Source organism: Ornithodoros turicata, chromosome 5 (assembly GCF_037126465.1).
Source record: "Ornithodoros turicata isolate Travis chromosome 5, ASM3712646v1, whole genome shotgun sequence".
NCBI lineage: Eukaryota > Metazoa > Arthropoda > Arachnida > Ixodida > Argasidae > Ornithodoros > Ornithodoros turicata.
Window position 1 is genome coordinate 23,858,498 of NC_088205.1, and position 20,963 is coordinate 23,879,460.

The following is a 20,963-nucleotide window of genomic DNA, read 5'->3' on the forward strand; positions in this document are numbered from 1 at the left end:
TGCATTCCAATGGGCTGTAACGGCTCTTTTGAGCACCGCAATATGGCGGCCGGTTGGCGTACCCTTTCCCGCGATACCCTCACCCATCCGCTATCCAGCCTTTATAGATAGAGATCAGTGTTTCGGACACAGTCGAGGAGGTGTTGCAGGCAGCCATGTTGTTTTGTGCAATGAAAACAACGTGGAGGACGGAACGCAAAAAGATGAGTCGATCGTTCCAACGTGAAACGTGGAAGCCAAGGTTCCGTTCCCGCGCACGCGCTCTTGCTCACGTGGAGGATAGCGTTTCTTCCGTTCGCTGCGTATTACGGTCTCCTAAAACTCTCGCAGTACTCACGAAAGGAACCGACAACATCTGATACAGACGATATACAGCAGACGGGCATGAGCTACGAAAATTTTTGAGATGGTAAGGTAACAGCTCTTTTTTCTTGTCTCTTTCTTCTAACAACAACGCAGACTAGTCCCTCACTCCGTTGGACTGGGACTCGGAGGTGACCCATGTGTGAATCCCGGCACAGGCTGCGCTGTCTGGGTCTTTGTCTCTGGGTCTTCCCCGGACACACTAAGGCAAGCGTCGGCACAGTTCCGAAGTCCGCCCAGGACGCACGATCCCCCAGAGCAACATGCCGCATTATTGCCAGACAGACCGCTCAGCAATAGAGATCCACGGTACGGACAACTCTTTCAAAAAACACATGCAGACGGACGAGTCAATCAAAAAACATCATGGGTAATATTTGATTCTAACTTCCGCTTATGATTCTGTGGCACAATCGACGAGGGATGCAGAGTCCGTCTTCTGTGCCATACCAAACAAAGCCCCTCCTACACTCGCAGCGTGGCACGCAATCCTTAGTGCATGCCTGGAGCTTAGCACCGCAGATGTATGGGCATGCCGATCCACAATCGTTCCAGACCTCGTCCCGGCCACAGCTCTGGTGATGATCCTGGCGGCCATCTGCATAATGGTCGGAGGCCTCATAAAAGTGGAAGCCAACTCCACATCTAGCCATGTAGTGAGGTAAAGAACGAAGAAAGAACGGAGTTGGATATGGGGAATAGAGTGAGGAACTGAATCATTTGGTCGCACATATTTAAAGATAAGACAAACCAACAGTGCTTATGGAACAAGGAAGGACGGACGCACCAGGCACTTAATATACCATGTTTATATGTGGATATAGTTACCGTATTTATTCGCATAATTAATGCACTTTCTTCAGCGAAAAACGTGGATACCGGGGCTCCAGCGGTCGCTCGCGCAGCGGTGCTCGCACTGTGCGAACTGGACTGGGAATGGTGCTAGATTCGGGGCGCGTTAAAGGGGTTGGGACACTTTCACAGATGTGGTTCAGCTAGAGTCACTAAATAATCTACGCTTCAGAGTATCGACACTGAGCCGCCATGTTGTTTCGGATGGCCTCCAGCGCCATCCATTTAGCGCTCTTCGAAGTGTTGTCTTCTTCCACTGCATGAACCTAACCTTCTTCTATTTCTACTGCCAAAATAGAGGTGGGGCTGGAGGTCATCCGAAACAACATGGCGGCTCAGTGTCGATACTCTGAAGCGTAGCTTATTTAGTGACTCTAGGTTCAGCACGTGTTTGACGCATTGTACTGTACGCCAGAATATTGAGGAAAAAAAAAAAGAATTATTCTTCTACGTGTCCTCGCAATCGAATGCACTACCGAGCAAAGCGCAGGCGTCAGAGAGCTCAGAGTTGCGTCCATTCCCACTGGCAGCCGTTAGCACGTGACTTCTCGTGCGCTCCATCACTGGCGGCGGCGAGGGCTGTAATGTCGGAGCCGCATGAGTTTCGGTATTCCCGGCGCCCATTTGCTCCGCTTGTGTGCTCCCCATCATCGTCCCCTCATCCGTTCCCAATGTGCAATAGGTAGTGTACCGCCTCTGCGGCGGTGAATCGCCCACCTCATCATCATCCAATCTATGCGTGTGTGTTCTCCGCTTCTGTTTCGCTGTTCGCTGTGAAATCTTTAATGCAGATTCACATTGGTGCAAAGAATCGTCTTTTACGTTTATCTAAGATAACCTGGGATGACCTGTCGCAACCCCCTACAAGTAAGCAGAGAAAGAAAATGTACGTACTAACATTTCAGGGCCCAAGTTGGGGCTGCATTAATTAGGAGTGCGTCAACTGTGCAAGTAAATACGGTATTTGTTTATTATTCTACAGCATTAGACTGTCATACATAGAGAGGGAAGTCGCAATATTGAAAACAGCACATGCGTTAATAACAACAACAAATAAGTTAATGATGCGTTCATAATTGTGGCACGTAGCAATATAATTGAACTTCAATACAATAAAATGCACTATTCTAACGACTTGACAACTCGTACAATAATACACGGTTAAAAGAAGAAAAAAAAGACAACAGTTGCCTTTCTGGTTGTGTATATAGTCTTCGAACAACGAAAGCAGCGCTCATATGAGAACATTCGGGATTTGGCCAACCCAATATGCATTTAAACTTTAGTGCGTTGTTGCGATATATCAAGTCCTGTACACTGCTGACTGTATTGCTCCCCAGCTTTTGTTTTTCTCATTGATCGGTCGCAGCAGAGTGCAGCGAACGTGTAGCACAGCAAGACCCGATATGCGATTACACGCAGCACTTAATATGCTCGGCTTCGTGCATGAAAGAGAATGCAGTCGCAATTGGGATAAGCACACCGTATTTACGTGTACAACTTGTTAAGTCTTATCCGTTCCAAAGCGATCTAAATGTTGAAAAGGACAGTGTACTATTGTGCCGCACTGTACTTGCAATTTCCGATACATTTCAAAAGGTCTAAATAGGTACGGCGACGACTTCATAGGCAACACGTGTTGCACATTTCTGTGTCAGAAACGATCCCTGTTTCCTCCAACATCGTCGCAGGAACCATCATTTTCTTGTCACAAAGCACGAATCGTCGTCTGCTTTCATTTCCTTTCATTTATTTTTCCTAAAAGCGCCATTGGGGCACTACATCAGGGAGGGGTAAGCAAGAGTTGAAAAAGTGATACAGGTATAGTGGCATAGGTATAGCACAGGTATGGTACAAAAAATTCAAAAGAACGTAACAAGCTAGCATGTTTAACACAGTGTAGCACAATCTAACACAGTACAATCTAACATGTCACAAGTAGACGCTTGCCAAAGCAGTTTCGAAGTCATCGTGGACGGTTAAATATACTAATTCATGGGGAAGGCTGTTCGAGTCATGTTTGATTAAGTAATTAAAAAAAAACAGATGTATGACAGTGGTGCGTGCCGACTTTGAAAGGGTGATCTGTACGGAAGGATATATAACTAGGTGCCGGAAGAAGAGCTGATCGCAAGGAGTCCTTGTAGCATTACAGGGGTGGGCATACATTTCTTGAGTATATATAAATAATAATAAATAGAAATAGAAAATACTTCGTTGAAACAGGTATTTAAATACTGTGGTTAAATATTTTTCAATATACGTATTTAAAGACAAAATATAAATATAGTATAAATACCGTAATTACTACCATAAATACTGTGATGAATATGTCACCTGGGCCCCAATCTTCAACACGTGGTTATCCCATAACGCGGCTCGTTATTCGCCACGAGCTCTTGCGCGAGCCTACCAAAGTGACTTTGAAGCGTTCGAGCTTTAAATATAACGGTTCACACTCGCTATGTGATTGAAGATTGGGGCCCTGGAATTACAGGAATAACGATGACGATAACAGCAAATCAGCTAGGATCAATATCATTTATTTGTTAGATTATCATGGCGATTTTAATATTAGAGGTTTCTCGAAGACTGCATCTTCTAGGCATCTTCTGTTCGGCGGTAGAATCGGATTCGCAAAGGAGAACAACCTCTCCACAGGTGCCGATGATCAAAGGCTTGTATTAGGTTTGACGAAGATGCTTCGTGCAACAAGGTAGTCGGGTAGTCGCTACCGTTGTCCGAAACAAAAATGAAACACTCGCCATCTAAAACGTTATGTCGTATGCGCATCGTAGCGAAAACACCCACGACTGCGCAACTATTGGGACAGTCTTAGCAGGATCAGTTCAGGTCCCCGAGCTCTGCTTTGCCCTTCTTCCCGAAAGGTCAAATACAGGGTAACTTTATGATATGAGTCAGTATGTTGTGTATTTGGGAGTATTTACAAAGTATTTACTAAAATAAATACCCAGAAATTTGTATTGAAGTATAAATATCAAAACATTTTTCAAGTAAATACAAATTTTTATATTTAAATAATATTTTCACTAAAATGTATTTAAATACTCCCATCCCTTTGTCGTAATATATTTTGTGAAAAAGCATTAGCCGGGACATGTTACGGCGGGCTCATAGGAGAGGAAGGTGAATGGAGTGTCTTCGAGGGATGATATACTTGATAGGCGCGAGTAGTTGCGACAGATGAACCGGACTCCTCTGTTTTGGACGGCCCCAAGGGATCCGGAGGGAGTTGACTGTGTTGGGTCCCAAACTGCTGAAGCGTACTCAAGCTTCGGACGAACAAGCGATATGTATTCGAGACGCGTCATGGACGGTGTCATGGAAAGTGAGCGACGTATAAAACAAGCGAACGATTCGTGTCAGAAATTAGTTGGGAAATGTAAACATTCCAAGAGAGGTTACTGGTGATGTGTACGCCAAGGTATTTGTAATAATATACTGTTCAAGTGGCGAAACGGAAATTTTGTATGTATTTGCGATTGGTGGCTTGCAGCGAGAGAATAGCGTGTGCTTACATTTATCAGTATTCAGCTTCATAGACCAAGAGGAGCACCGTGTAGCGATTTTATCAAGGTCAGGTGTGAGTATAAGGACGTCGCTGCTGTTAGTGACTGTTCTGTAAACTACACAGACATCTGCGAAGACGCGAAGTGCGAGGATAAAGATGCTGGGAGATCATTTATAAATATCAGGAAAAGCAAGGGGCCTCTAACACTTCATTGGGGGATACCACTTGTAACTGGGGCAGGGGGGCTTAGGACGTCATTTACGGTTACTTATTGGAATCGAGATAATAGAAAGTTGTGGAGCCAAGAAAGTATGACCCTGAATAGGAGACTAAGTCAAATGCTTTGCTAAAATCTAGGAAAATGGCGTCCACTTCGTTATTTTTGGTCTATAGGCGGTTGTGTAAATCTTGTGTGAAAGCGATGAGTTGTGTTTCACAAGAAAAGTTCTTGCGGAAGCCATGTTGGTTTTTAAAGAAGAAGAAGTTGTCGTCCTGAAAGAAAGATATATGGGAGTGAATAATATGTTCCATGTTCTTACACGATGTACAAGGAGATGGGGCGATAGTTACCAGGGTCTTGACGATCACCGCGTTTGAAGACAGGAAACGTCGAAACTTTCGACGGAAACTTTCATGACGTCACGAAGCAACAGCAGGCGGCACAGCGCGGCCAGCAGTTCGGAAGCCGCTGTGGACTCTGAGCAGCGTACTCAGCGGCGCTCTTCCAGCAGGTTGTCTACTAAACCAGCATGCTTCTCAAGCAGACGGAAATTAGACATTCGTTGACAGCGGCGCTGCTCTTGCAGAAGAAAAACAGGGCTCGCCCCATTTGAGGACCGCATCCAGAATATCAATCTCTTTCTAATCACAGTTCCATCTATCGAATACGTTTACGTTTGAAGCAATAAAACAGCAACGAATTTTTATTGCGCTTCCAACAAACGTGTTTACTGGCTAGTTTCTTTTTAACTACGCATGTGCACCGAAATGACCCATAAGCGTACGGCGCCTGTACGAGCTTTCATGTTACAACGGTCTTTTTACAGTTGAAAGTGATGGTCACGCTGTTTTATGATCGTAAATTCCCTCTTGTCTTCTTACTATTTTACTGCTACACGTGTTTATCGTTGTAGGGTGTCTCTGAGCGTCTTTGTTTTGCACACAACAGGTGGGAACCATTCACTCCTAGTTGAACTCGGCACTCAGAAGGCCGGCTTTAGTATTCGGGGTCTGCTTACTTCAGAAACGTACTTCAGAAACGTCTTTCAGAATCATCTTCTATTCTTTATTTTTATGTTAATGATAAAAAGCGTTTGCTTTGTTCCTCCTCCCCACAGCCTTCCCATTTTCCTCTCTCCACCTTTCTTGAGGGGATAGAGGATGCCTTGTCCTTTTGCTTGCTGAGCTCTGGTTATACCGTTGCCGGATTGCGGAGTGCCCTAGTAAACCCCAGGTGTTTACCGCCCTGAGTTATAGTTGGTGAGGGGACAGGACGATATGGGGACGCATGGACCGGTGGCATCAAGACGCCGGATGTAGCCTTTCTTGCAAACGCACATGGCCTCGCAGAGCTGTGGGCAGACAGGAGGGTACCTTGGAGCGCAGAAGGTCCATTCTTCTCCAGGGCCACATCTCTCATCGTGTTGAAACCACATCCGTGCTTTACAAAATATTACCCGGGAAAGCGAAATAGACAATTAACGCATACATAGAGGAGTCTTACGTATAAATAGCAGACTTTGGAACCACAGTTGGTACCTGAGAGAAACTAGCGAACAGTTACGCACGTGCTACAGATCATTTATTGCATATCGCTGCGCAAAAGGCGCAAAAGGACTTAGATTGGATTGGGTTGAGAAATAATGTGGAGATCGTGGCACCACAAGCGTGGAGCCAAATGAGAAACGAGCTAAACAAAGGAGCTCCAAAAATGCTGTTCCATGTTTCCTCATGATGCTCAGAGTCACCGTAAAAGATGTTTCAATTTTGTTCGTGTGAAATTATTTCTTGTAGCCTGCGTTTTCTCTGCCGTGACGTCACTGCCAACAACTTCCGGTTTCTGTTCCGGCAAGCAATCGAACCAATCAAGACACCAACTCTAGACAAAATTTGCTGATTACGGTTTTACCATATCTGAAAGCAGTACTCAATCAGCTTTATCTCGGACGTCCACTCTTGTGACGTCCACCAGGGTGCGGTAGCTCATGCTTACGTCACAGGAAAACCGAAACCGGATGTGAACCATGCGGTTTCATTTTTCTCGTTTATCTCCAAATCTACGATGCTCTACAGGGTGAAACTATGCATATGGCATGTACACTCAACTTACAGTCGCATCTGAGTCGAACTTGCAGTCGAAATCAGACAACATCTCCAGACTGTCCCTTTAAAGGGTTTTTCGCTCACCAACCATCAATTCACATACCTATGTCTCCACTAGTTTTGTGTTTTCCGAATCCCGCTTCACATTTCGCTGACTCGATCTCTATAATGTATTATCGGCATTACGAATCGTTGGAACCTACGTGGTTTGAAATTCGCGCGTAGAGAGACGTATGCGCCACGTCAGGATGAGGAAACGTGGGTGTGGCCTTGACGCGTGGCTTTCTTCTTTCCTGCTGCAGAATTCTTCGCGTCCCACTGCGAAGAACACGCGAGGAGTGTAACGTGGGTTACGACTGAGGAAGAGGAAGTCAGACTGTTGTGTAGGACATGCACCATCTTACATGGTGTCAGAAGTGTCGCGAGCTGCGAAGCATTCGATTTTGGAATGGCCCATGGAAACGGCGAGTCCAGCCGCGGACAACACCTCAATCCCGTCATGATGTCAAGTTTACTACCGCCACCCAAAGCCCTGGACACAACTGCGACCGACACCTGGCAAGAATGGAAAAAATAGATCAATGAATTCGACTTATTTGCGATGGCGACACACCTCGCGCAGCAGCCTGACAACGTGCAGGCAGCCACCTTTCTGATTTGCGTTCGACAGCGAAGACGATAAAAGGAAGCTGAAAGTGCTCAAAAAGTTTCAATCCTACCTGAAACCCGCTGAAAATCTTACCTACCATGAGAATGTCTTCGGTAAACGACACCAGAAACCGAATGAGCGTTTCGATGACTGGCTCACTGATTTGAAAGCAATGATACGCAACTGCGAATATGGAGACCTTGAAAACCGGATGCTTAAGAGCAGAATTGTACTGGGAACGAACGATGAACAATTGCAACAGAAATTGATAACTGAAAACCCGACCTACGAGAAAGTTCCCGAAAGGTGCCGCATAAAAGAGTGGTCACAAGAACAGTTTAAAGAGAATTCCAGCGACGAAAGAAAGTCCGACGCATGTGCAGCTGTAAACGTCCTGCAACGGAAGACCTCACAATGCCCCAGATGTGGATACCTGGAGCACCGTACTAATTATTGCCCTGCAGCAGGCAAGATCTGCAGCAAGTGTGGGACCTTAAACCACTTCGCCAAAGTTTGTCGCAACCCACCTGAAGAGCACAGAACGAAGCACATAATGAAGGGTCACACAAGGAAACCAGCAGCTGCTCGCAATACCCATGAAAGGGAGAGGGTGAGGCAACTCCAAAGTAGTCCGCACACCGAAGATGACAGCGACGAGGATTGTTTTTTGAAGTCATTTGTCAATCGGGGGCGTAAGGAAGCATGATCGCTGGCAGGGATGGGCAGTATACTCATATTTTGTATACTAATACTTAGAAATCGGTGTTATAATACAGATACAAATACATTTCAAAAATGAGTATTATAATACATAATACTAATATTTCTGTGTATTACACGAGTAATACTTGTAATACATTGATACTTAACTTGGGGAGAAAGAAAGGAAAAGAACAGAAGAATTGGTTAGATATATGCCCATTACTTATCCAGACAATCATTCTCCAATGACTTTTTATTCACGCTTACATTTTTGCACATGGCCTGATCTTCCCGAATAAGATCAGATAGCGCTGATCCATTCGATCGCAGTGAACAACTTGCTCTCACTGTGGCAGAGCCCTGATTTCATCCACTCTGGACGATAAAATCTGGGCCGTTCAAAAACCTGTGACTGTCCATAGTGCAACCGCGTACAGGGGTGACTGGCTGCACTGGACGCACTCTTTCATAAGACAGGCTTGCACTGGTATGACTCATCCTTGCGGATTCTGAAGTGGAAGGAATGCGGGGGAAACCTCCAGTAACGTCTGGCCCCAAAGTCACTCGCCTTGGGATAATTGGGGCAGGGGAACACTGTAATAGGAGCCTTGTTCGTGTTCAAATATTTGTGGGACACGAAAAATTACTGATAAAGTGCACCGGTGACACTTTGCATATCGAACTTCCGACCTCTGGGAAGGTATTACACCTTCAAAAGGAGGAAGGGAGTTGCTTCAGGACAGAAGCCGCCGATATTTCGAACAGAGACTGTTCTTCTTCTGAAGAAGAACAGTCAGAGAAGAACAGTCTCTGTTCGAAATATCGGCGGCTTCTGTCCTGAGGCAACTCCCTTCCTACATCTCTGCCGGTTCGCTGGATTTCTACCCATCTACGTTACACCTTCAAAAGTATTATAATACATGTAATACCTCGCTTTGTGTATTATAATACAGATACAAATACATTTCAAAATTAAGTGTTATAATACATAATACAAATACTCAAAAGTATTACAGTAATAGTATTATAATACAGAGTATTACTATTACTGCCCATCCCTGATCGCTGATCAATAACGTTGCGAATTGAACAAGACAACGTGCACTGCAAATTGGATACTGGAGCCAACTGTTCAGTTATTCCATCAAGACTTGTGAAGTTGCTTACTCCAAAGAAGGTTAAGAACTGCTCAACAACGCTCAGTACGTTCTTCGGACACCGAAAGAGAGCTGTAGGGAAAGTGGCTCTACAGGTGCAGAATGCTGGTCGTTGGTGCAGGAAGACGTGCCCATTACACTCAGTGGATCGTTGCGTGAACGACTCGGACTGCTAGAACGAATTGAAACGATATCAGAGACAGGTAGCAATCCACAAGTGCAATATCCAGTAGCGAAACCGTACGACGATATTTTCCACGGATTTGTAAAAGTAAAAGATGTCGTGTACAGCATGAAATTAAAGCCTGGAGGGCAAGGCGTCGCTCGGCCAGCCAGGAAGGTTCCAGTCGCTATGAGACAGAAAGTATACGAAGAATTGAAGAAGATGGAGCAGGATGGTGTTATTTCAAAGGTTGAGGGACCAACAGAATGGTCAAGTTACATGACGGTGGTGGTTAAACCAAACAAAGTCAGGATATGCATTGATCCAGTCGACCTAAACAAGGCCTTATTACGAGAACACTATCCTATGATGACGTTAGAAGATGTAGTGGAAAAAGTTGGTCATCCGAAGTGGTTTTCGACACTTGATGCTGCTTCTGGGTATTGGCAAATACTATTCGATTCTACAAGTTCTAAGCTATGTACTATGAGCACGCCGTTTGGGCTTTACCGCTTCAACAGAATGCCTTTTTGTATATGCGCGGCTCCTGAAGTTTTCCAGCGAATAATGTACGACATCTTGTATGATTTGAAATGGGTGCAAGTCGTCATGGACGATATCCTTGTCTGGAGTGCCACAAAGGAGGATCACTATGAGAACCTCCGGAACGTGCTGAAGGGGTGTCGAGAAGCCAATCTCAAGCTGAACCCTAAAAAGTGCCACTTTGGAAAAAGCGACGCGAAGTATCTCGGACATCTTCTCACAGTTGACGGCGTGAAGATAGACCCCGAACGAACAAAGTCCATAGAAGCAATTCTGGAACCAACCAACGTCAGAAGACTCAGCGTATTCTTGGGAATGACTAATTACCTGTCCAAGTTTCTCCCGCGGTTATCAGAATCAGAAAGGGCAGCGCCACTACGAGAATTACTGACTGAAGAAGGACGTAGTGTGGGTATGGGCTGAGAGCCACCAACAAGCCTTTGAAGACCTAAAAAGGGTCTAACGATGGCACCCGTACTTGCATATACTATACGCCGATCAAACCGATCACGTTATTGGTAAATGCAAGTGAGACCGGTGTTGGCGCAGTGATACTGCAAGATGGCAAGCCTCTCAGCTATTCATCGAGAACGTTGACTGAGACTCAGCAGAACTACGCTGAAATAGAAAAAGAAATGCTAGCGATAGTTCATGGAGGCACAAAGTTTCGCCAGTACATGTTGGGACACAGTGTAGTGACGGTGGAAACGGATCACAAACCTCTAGAGAATGTCTTCAAGGAGCCACCTCATCAGTGCCCACTGAGGCCTCAGCGTATGCGGCTCTTACTACAAGCCTACTCGATCGAACTAAAGTACAGGCCAGGAAAGGAACAAGTTCTATCGGATGCTTTGTCAAGGTTTCCAGACACCCAGGGGATGATCGAACTGAAGAAAATGTATACGTGAATGCTCTGGAATTCATGCCTGTCTCAGAAGAAAGGTTTCGCTATATCAGGGAAGCGACCCATACAGATGACGAGTTACAACACCTCAACAAGTATATGACCTCAAGGTGACCCACAACAAAAGACAACGTGCATCGTCTAGCTAAGCAGTATTGGTCCTATCAAGAGGACATTCATCTCGAAGACGGAATATTGCTTCGATCAAACCGGATCGTAGTACCGAGCAAATTAAGGAGGACTATAACTAAGTTGCTTCATGCTGCGCACGCGGGAGTAGAGAAAATGAAAAGAAGGGCGCGAGAGTCAGTATTTTGGCCCGAAATGAATGCGGACATCGGACGAGAGTACAACGAATGTCATTAATGTCAAAAAGAGCGGTGCGCCAAGCAAAACAACCTCTGCGGAAGACAAAAACTGAGGACGAATTTTTCTACGCAATCCTGGAGTGGAGGAACACTCCAAGAGATAACATTCTGAAGTCACCGACACAACGACTCATGAGTAGAACGGCAAGGACTCTCCTTCCCACGATTGCAAAGCAATTGGAACCGCGAGTCGTTCCACCCACAGCTGTAAAACGAAGACTGGAAGAAATACGAAGACAGCAAAAGTTCTACTACGATCGATCCACCAAGAGCACACCGGATCCTAAGAGAAACTTCAACGTCACACTCTACGACACCTTCAGCAAGACGTGGGCGCCAGCACCTGTTGTAGGCAAAGCCAAAACACCTAGATCGTACATTGTACAGACGCCTGAAAAATCTTGTGTTCGCACCCGAGAACACCTTCGAGAAACGAGAACATCCACAGCACCTTCAACTAAAGCCAACGAACCAAGAACAGAGAAGGTTCTTGAAACCGCAGGAACAAATCACCAAAGCCAAAGAGCTCAAGCTGAAACCTCATACAGGAGGTCAAACCGTGAAAGGAGGCATCCTAATCGCTATCCAGAAAACGACTAAGGCCCGGACTCTCGCTTCGCCCTGAGTGTTAAGCGCACGCGAAGGGGCCTTTCTGTCTATGCTTCGTGAATGGACGGAAGGGTCCCTGGGCGTGTACTTAACCCTCGGGGCTGAGCGAGAATCCGGCGGTAAGTTAAGGTTTTGTTGTTCTGTAAGCTTCTTCTTCTTCTTCTTTTTTGTCTCTCTCTCTCTCTCTATATATATATATATATATATAAAGTACATTTTTTTTATATATATCTTGGAAGGGGGGATGTAACATGGGTTACGAGTGAGGAAGAGGAAGTCAGACTGTTGTGTAGGACGACGTCGACAATAAAGATTCATTCTTTCATGCACCATCTTACAAGAAGGAGGTGTGGAGAGGACGCTGACACGTCATGGAAAGGTCCGTGTAACGTGGAAGTGTCGTAATTTCTAGTTTCGAGAAGTGTGCAATCCGCCATATCCGTCAGTTGCAGTCTTGCAACATTGCTTCTCCACGGTCGCTGTCCGTCTCCTCACCAAAGCATGGCTTTTTCCTAACGCGGAGAGCGGATAATGGGAAAATTCGTGCCCTGTTGCTAGGCGACAGAGAGCTCATGGTGACGTCATCTACTCTTGGAGAATTCGAAACTATGAAGTTTCGCGGATTCTTTCGAAAATTCGTGGAAATGAAAAGTGCTCACTAATGGCATTCATATTTTGCGTACCGGGTCCCCTGAGCGGGATCGGTTCATAATAATGGCAATATTGAAATAAATCTTGCAATATTGAATCAAAATAAATAGCATTTTTTAGCCCGGAGGAGCCTTTTAGAAGAGGAAAAAAATTCAGTTTCAAATCTGGGCTCCGCGGCGGCCGCTCGGGCTGTGGTGCTGGCGCTTTACGAAATGGGCTGGTAGGTAATTGTGCTAGAGCCGGGGTGCGTTAAATACGCGAGGGAAAATAAAGTACTAATATTTCAGTGTTCATGTTGAAGGTGCGCTAACTACGCGACAGCGTCAATTATGCGAGTGAATATGGTAATTGTCTATTTATCTAGAGCTCGGGCTCCATATCATTGCGAGGGAAGGCACTACAGTAGGAACAACACATGCGTAACAAACGAACTGGAAATATATAACATAACTGCGCCTAAGCCACAACTAAATGGCAATCGCACGATTTCCCAATTCGCGCACAATCATGCATGTATTAACACACCCCATATAAACAACGAGAAAAGGCCGAGGCAGACGACAATTAGGGACGACACAGACGCGTAAGCCTGACACGTTGCTTGAACGCACAATATATCTACATAGAGCTCGGCGTACCCGACTTGACAAAGTATCACATTGCACAGCATCCTGCGACAGGTCATTCTGGGCTTTAATAGCCAATTGCGTGTGTACGAGTCCTATGCTGCGGTGTCTGGGGGTGCCCTGAACTACCAGAAGACCAGGCTCATGCCCCTCGGGAATCCTGCGCAGTACCTGTCTCTCCCCTTCCAGCACGCCACTTCGCTGAAGATACTCGGTGTTGTGTTTGACAATCGTGGGCCTACGGCTGACAACTGGACAAGGGCCCTTGAAGAGCTGCCAGCAAAATGTGAAGCTGCCTCGCCCTACGAACTTTCTTACCGAGAGCGAACGTACCTTCTCCGGTGTATTTTATCAGGCCGTTTGTGGCATCTGAGCCACATCTCAATAGCCCCACAAGCAGTTGTGGTCCGGATTCATTCATGTTTTCTTTCTTTCTTTTGGAAGAAACGAAGAGGGCCTATAGCACGTGCATGTTGTCATTTGACGAATCTGTTGGCGGCGTGAATTTGCCAGACTTCGGTCTTATGAACCGTGGAATCGCCCTGAGTACGACCTTACGAAGTCTCTTTAACGTCGATGACACCCCTTCTAAGGTATTGTTAACCTACTTGATGGCGCCGTTTCTGAGTGAATTCCTGCACGTGGCGTTGATCCGCCAGCAGCAGTGGTACCTCAGCGTTTCCATGCAGCCGTTCGCGCATATCACCAAAAACTGTCGTCCATTGTCCCCGTCCGCAGCTTGGCATCTGCTTCAGCCTCTTCCATGGCAAAGAAGGTGCTACAGAACAGTGTCACAACATGTGACGGTGTGCGAAGACGAATGGAGCATGCGGCAAACATATCGTGGGCAACTGTATGCGCCTCTCTGCCTGGATTTCTACGTGACGTCATGTGGAGCTTTGCCTGGGGAATCCAGCCTACTCGTGATCGTCTCCACTTGTGGAATCTAACAACGTCAGACATTTGTCCATATTGTACGCACCAGGAGACTAACCAGCATGTCATCTTCGAGTGTCACGTTGCTCGTACGTTCTGGAGCATAGTCAGGCGGTCCACACGCATCTTGTGTCCTGTACAGTTCGACCGTAGGTGGCCACATCGGCTAAGTGTATTGCTCACCGCGTGGTGCTTCTGTGCTGTGGAAAGCTCGTTGTTCTGCTGTGGCCCGACGTCAGCGGACGACGCCTATCTTCTTGTTGGTTCGCAACGTTCGCGTTTTGCTCACCAAAGTGTTACAGCACTAACTACTCGCTTTAGGTGTGCAGGGGTTCGCGCGCAAATGGTGTCATCACCCCTCAATCTTGTATCACAATGGGTGTGTGACCGTCTCTGGTGCGCCCCCATGAACGTCATTCACGTGCTCTTATTTGCCCTGTAAATACTCTGCACCTGTGTATATATTCCTACTTATAATGTACTGCATTCCATACTGTACATAATCGCAGACATCTAGGGTGGTGGTCTTAGGGAGTACTGTATGTATGTATGTATGTTTGTATGTATATATGTATGTTTGTTTGTATGTGTATATGTAAGGAAGTGTGAAGTAGTGGATCTAGAGTGGTTTGTAAGCATATGTGTATGTAAGGTATACGTCAACTAACGTGTGAAGTAGCAGTTCTTATCCCGTTCTTGAGTTTAATAAATTTTCCTTTAACAATAGCCAACCAAAAAGAAGTGCTCAAGACAGTGGTTACCTACGCACATGGTTGCCTAACAGGAAAACAAGTGTTCATGTAAGGACATCCAGCCAACCCAATATCATTTGAATTCAGCTGCATTGCGCTGCTTTAGGGCGCTGCTCCCTGTACTATATATGCTCAGTGTTTCGTACGTAGATGTGTGTTTTCCCACTTTCGTGTGAAGGAGTATAGGATCTCGCACGAAAGTCCAGTTATGAGATGTTTTAATTATCGTGCTTTGTTGTGCTTTTTCTATCGAATTGTAGCCATAAGGCATGAGGACCTACGAACTGAAAGTAGTAACATATAACATATTCGTTGTACTCTCCTTTCTTATCACAGTCATTCCAATGAAATTAAACGGTCCAACTCAATCCAAGAACACGTCACCAGTCAATCAACCAAGCGGAATTGCATTCTAGTTTTCCTGCTTCTCTTACGTACCATGGGCTTTGGACGCAACGATGGTCACTAAACCAACCAAGCAAACGAATGGAACGGGTGACATCCTGGATATTTGTTAGGGTCTTCCAACATGAAAGAAAACAAGAAAATGAGACGTGACTTGGGCAGGGGGAACGAAGCACCTTGTGTTTACGTATGTTACTTACGACTTATCCGTATGTTACACTATAAAGGAGATCATATACAGAGGGGTCGCAGTTTAGTCGCATGCAGGACATCTGTTACTTCGCTAAAACAACTTGGACAGACGTCGAAAACCTGTTAATTTGAGTGGCTAAATAGTGAAGTCAGATTTTGAAACACGGCATGTCATGTTACGAAGCAATCGAGCGTTTCTTTTGTTACAAGATCGCGAAATCGGGAATTTGGGAATTTCGTGATCGGGAATGTCGAAGCTCACCCCATTTCTTTTTTTTTTTTTCTTTATCACATCACCATCAATATCGAGGCCTTCCCGATATAGTAGGGTGAGACGCATACACTGTCCTCCTCCTTGCAAATATTTTTTGCCCAGATGCTTGAATCCTTGATGCTTTAATGACACAGCGTCAAACGGAGAGACCATGGGAGGGCAAGAGGCTCAATTCCACATTTTCCGCCCACTACCACTCCTATTCCACTAGCTACCTTAATGTTTATATGTTCCTGTCACGGTTGTCTAACGACCTAAAGCCGTAAATTATCATTGTCCCTAATGTTGATGTACAGTTCTGATCAAGTATTTTGTGCAGCGCACGCTGTACGTGAGATTTAATGTTTAGCCGTTGCTCTGGACTCCGCCGTGCTGGCGGCAAAGAACACTCAAGTCGCGGTTAAACGAAATGAAAGTGCTTCACTGCACAGTGAACATCGCTATCAACTTAATGTATATACAGTCGCCGTCACTTCTAACCAATCTCCCGTTTCTCACGCAATACCGCGTACGGAACCTCGACCCCATCCGGCGAGTCCGATACTGCTTCCCTCGTCATTGCGCGCCAATAGGGCGCTTATCCGAGCCACAGAAATAAGATATCGATTAGACGTGACGACGACAGCACGTAAATCGATAGCGATACCATACTGCGAAAGTAAAACACTTTCGATTCACTGCGACCTAAAACACTGCGACCACAGTACGCTTTTCTACCTTTAGGGAGGACTGTACAGCATATGTAGGTATGTTTTTCAGATATCAAGTAATTATACAGTTTCAGTACATTGTATGTTTGTGCATCCCACAGCCCCATCCATACGGCGCATTGAAATATCTAATGACGTAGTATAGTAGATGAGGCAATTAAACATGTAGAAGGACGAACACAACTGTCACTCAATTCAGTATCTAATAAAGAACCTCGATAAGGACTCACCTTTCTTGAGGACTGCCATCCACAATCCCAAGCTCTTTCTGACTTTAGTTCTAATTACCGAAAATAATATGTTCGTGTCTGAAGTCGTAAAAAAAGTGATAAATTTTTTATGGCGCTTCTGAGGAAGGTGTTCACTGGCTATAGTACACCTACGCTGGCGCGCGCAAAAAAGCCTTCAGACTACAAGGGTCGTTCAAGGTTGACTGAGACTTTTGCTCGAGAAAAATCTGTGAGTAATGTAACTGTAAAGTAAACGTAATTGAATTAAAACTTTCGGAGGATGATGTGCAATCATTCTCGGGTCAGCGGCACGTGCAGCAGCAGCAGGTGTCATGGCGGCGACCAGTGTGTCTGAAGCTGAGGAACAGCGATGCATAATCAAGTTTCTTGTGAAGGAGAGCGTTAAACCAGCCGAGATTATGCAGAGATTACATGTACAGCATGGGGAACCGACGATGTAAGGGGGAGCAGTGTGCGAGTGGTACAGACAGTTTGGTGAAGGACGGGATATGGGGACGAATGAACCACATGGACACGTTCGTACGACTGCAGTCCAGCGTAATGTTAGTGTCGGCAGTGTGGAGGCAGCCATTCACGAGGACTGCTCCGCAAAGTCTGTGAAGAATGAGTTCCCCGACACTTCAGTTGTGACCAGGAGGTAGCGTGCATGTCAGTCTCTGAGCAGCCGATGAACCTGTCTCAATCCGAGAGGACGAATTTTTGCAATCAATCATCACATGTGATGAAACCTTAATGCATCATTTCACCCCAGAACAAACCGAAGCAGCATGGAATGGCGACATAAGACTTCCCAGCCGGCAAAGAAAAGCAAGATGCAGCCGTCTGCTGAGAAGTCCCAGTACTACTCCGCGTTGTTAAAGGGACTCTGACCAGAAACTGTGGGAGCTCTTTCGTACTTGTAGTCGATAAAGCACCCAACAAGGACTCTGGAGGAGGAGGAGGAGGAGTGTCGTTGGGAGGAACCCGAGAGGTCTGCCTGCCTGATTAGGCGGCATGTTTCTCGGGAAGGGAAAGGTGGTGGAGAGGAGGAGAGGAAAGGGTGAAGTGGAAGACCGAGCGGAATCCGCTCGGGGGGAGGATAGCTGCGTCCATGGGCCGACTTCAGGGGAACTGTGCCGGCATACGCCTATTACACATCTGAGGGAAACCCAGGAAAAACCCCAGACGGCACAGCCGGCCCGCGGATTCGAACCGCGGACCTCCCAGTCTCCAAGCGCACGCGTTACCGCTGCGCCACCGGAGCTGGTAACAAGGACTCTCCATGCGAAAATTCACGCATTAAAACCCCACGGTTTCTCTAAACTCGAATTTTAAACATTCGACTTCATCCGAGTGCAGCACGCCTAGCGTCAAACCGAGAAAACATACGTTTATATAGAATATCCACCCCGGCACACCATCAAGATGACGTCAACACGGGGGCCACTCGCAACACCCACAATTGGCTCAAACGCGTCACGTGGCCACGCAATATCTGTCAATTTCCTTCATGAAATGGCATTTCTACGTTAATATGTTTTTGTTACAGAGCATCAAAAAGAAAAATATACCCTGCATTTATCACCTGCAACAGTTTCTACGATTTTCTTTTCAATCTGTACACGGCGTTCGATATATGCTTCCGTATCCGGTCAGCTGTAATGGATGCCGTATGCCGAGCTTGCGAACTGCGAACTTGTGTGACTCCCGGTTCATCCTCTTTGTTCGGGTCATTGGGTTGGTGTTGGAGTTGGTCACCATATTCTGAACGTTTCACGTATCGTTGCGGTGTACTGTTCTTGATCTGCTGCGAAGCGACGAACCGCAACGGCAGTCACTCGCCTCAGCGAACTTCTGTCTGCTGCATCTCAAAGGAGCATGGGGACCTGATGATACCTTCAACTAAAAAAACCAAATGTGCTCTCGTGTGGTCCTGACGGAAAAGTAGTATCAACAAGGTTAGCACATTTATTTTTCAGTTCCAAGTCTACGTACTGAAAACCATGCAGGTGCAGTCGATCATTCTCGTAGCTGTTGTGTAACGCGTATGCTTTCTTACATATCCCACAGAACCCTCCACTTTTTCGACCAAGTTATCGTTATGAGATCCTTCTGATGGCTTCTTACTAGGCTATGCCGCTCCGAAGCATTGAGATGACGAAGCGTCGTGGTAGCTGCACCTCTGCCTTCGAAAGATGAATCAGTCATTCCACACTGTGCTTACTGGCTTTGTATAGAGTCTGGCAAATCCGACAGACTTGGACTGCCTTTTTCAAGAAAGTTTGAAATGTAAGTATGTGTATATTGGTTTCACATATCCACCACATATTGAGCGTGTGTATGATTGTAGTACTTTATATGCTACAGCGTATCAGCGTACATTATTATTCAACACGTAGTGTGGCAAACTCGACATCAGTCACACAAAGCCAACAATTGCCTTTTCTTCAATTGCTTATTTTTATCATATCATGTTTTTGTCTGTATCTCAATTTACCAACCAACAAGGTATATTATTTTAGTATAATTGTCTGATATTTAACAAGTCACAGTTTTACCATGGTTTTGGCGCACTATAGCCCGAGTTGCTTATGCGTCATTAAATTGAATCATCGTCATCTTCAACTGCCATTATTCAATTGAAGTGCCAGGTGGATATAATGATATGGCAAGATATCTTTTTTTGCTGTCATCCTGGAATTGCTCATTTCAGAAGAATAGTCACCGTGAAGTTTGTTTTCGTTCTCAGAAACATTAAGAGGACTAAAACCAAACACTTTTCTTTCAGAGCATCCCTTATGCACCTGCATTTCAATTCCAATCTGTATTACAAGAATGACAGACCAGTCAACAGAGATGAAGATCTGAAAGTGAAAGAGCTGGAACGAAGATACGTTAATCTGCGTGAAAGTTGCTTAGTATGTGTGTGAGTCGAGGACATAGCTCTCAAGCTAATTCCTGCCTTCAAAGGGATGACAACTATATGCTCCTTCTATCTATTAACCAGCTCCACTTTTTAGGGTTCCCTGTAAACTAATGGAGCACATCATGTACTACCACGTTGTCAACCAAGTTGACTCTGTCAATTTCTTTTTTTAAATTCCAGCATGGCTTTAGAAAAGGGTATTCAGGCAAAACTAACGTAGTGGAATTCGTTCACAGCATTTCAAACTGTCTTGATTTCTGGGTCCACGTAGATGTAGTATTCTTTTTATTTTGTAAGGGCTTTTGACACTGTGCTCTACGCTCGCGTGTTGGCCAAAGTAGCCTAATTAAAATTTGATCCTGCTACCTGGATATGCAGTTTCTCTACTAACCGTAACTGTGGCAACAACTCGTGAGGAGAACCTATCATATCGCCACCATGCAGCATTTGTTATATTACAATCGCTTCACATTTTAATCTAGTCAAAAGCAAGGCCTTTTGGTGATCGGTCTTGAATAATTACGTGCCCCTCCGTTATGTACACCACACTGGGTTCTTCAACCTATGAGAGATAAATAAATATATTGCCAAGTAAATTGTCTACAAGGCTCGCTATTCCATTTCGCCATACTACCACAAGCAATTGTTAGAGTAGTGGCCCAGGGTATGAAGCTCGCCACTAATCATCATTCAAAGAAAGTTCATAATGTAAAATGCTTTACTCAGAACACTGGCTTAACACAACAATTAAGAATAAAGAGAGTAAACGTTTCATTGCCTATCCAGGTGGCATCATCCCTCCAACAGAGAACAATCAAAAACAACATCAAAGGAGTCAAATCGGTGGTCCGCATTCCTTTCATCCAATGTATTTCATACGCTATTTGGAGGGCACTGTGCCCATCAGGCATTTTGACTGTGCATATCAAGTTGAGTGCATAGAATGTGATGCAACCTACATTGGCGAGATAGACAAAAGACGTGGGACAAGACTAAAAGAGCCAGTTGCCAGGGCTACTAATGCTTAGCTTAACTAAACAGGACCGAATCAGTCTACCACTGCTGTCCTAAGGGACATATATTTTGATGGTGCAGTA

The 20,963-nt window shown here is 45.4% G+C and overlaps 2 long non-coding RNA genes across 2 annotated transcripts; one reads left to right on the top strand and one right to left on the bottom strand.

Annotated features, from left to right (window-relative positions):
* Nucleotides 1-713: 713 nt before the first annotated feature.
* LOC135395386 (uncharacterized) lies at nt 714-16,972 on the bottom strand. The gene is made up of 3 exons (XR_010423053.1): nt 16,941-16,972; nt 15,568-15,650; nt 714-961 (listed from the first exon to the last, which is right to left on the bottom strand). It is a non-coding gene; the product is annotated as an uncharacterized LOC135395386 (long non-coding RNA).
* A 1,769-nt stretch (nt 16,973-18,741) lies between these two features.
* Nucleotides 18,742-19,782, top strand: LOC135395387 (uncharacterized). Its single transcript, XR_010423054.1, has 3 exons — nt 18,742-18,898; nt 19,011-19,229; nt 19,729-19,782. It is a non-coding gene; the product is annotated as an uncharacterized LOC135395387 (long non-coding RNA).
* Nucleotides 19,783-20,963: the final 1,181 nt, after the last annotated feature.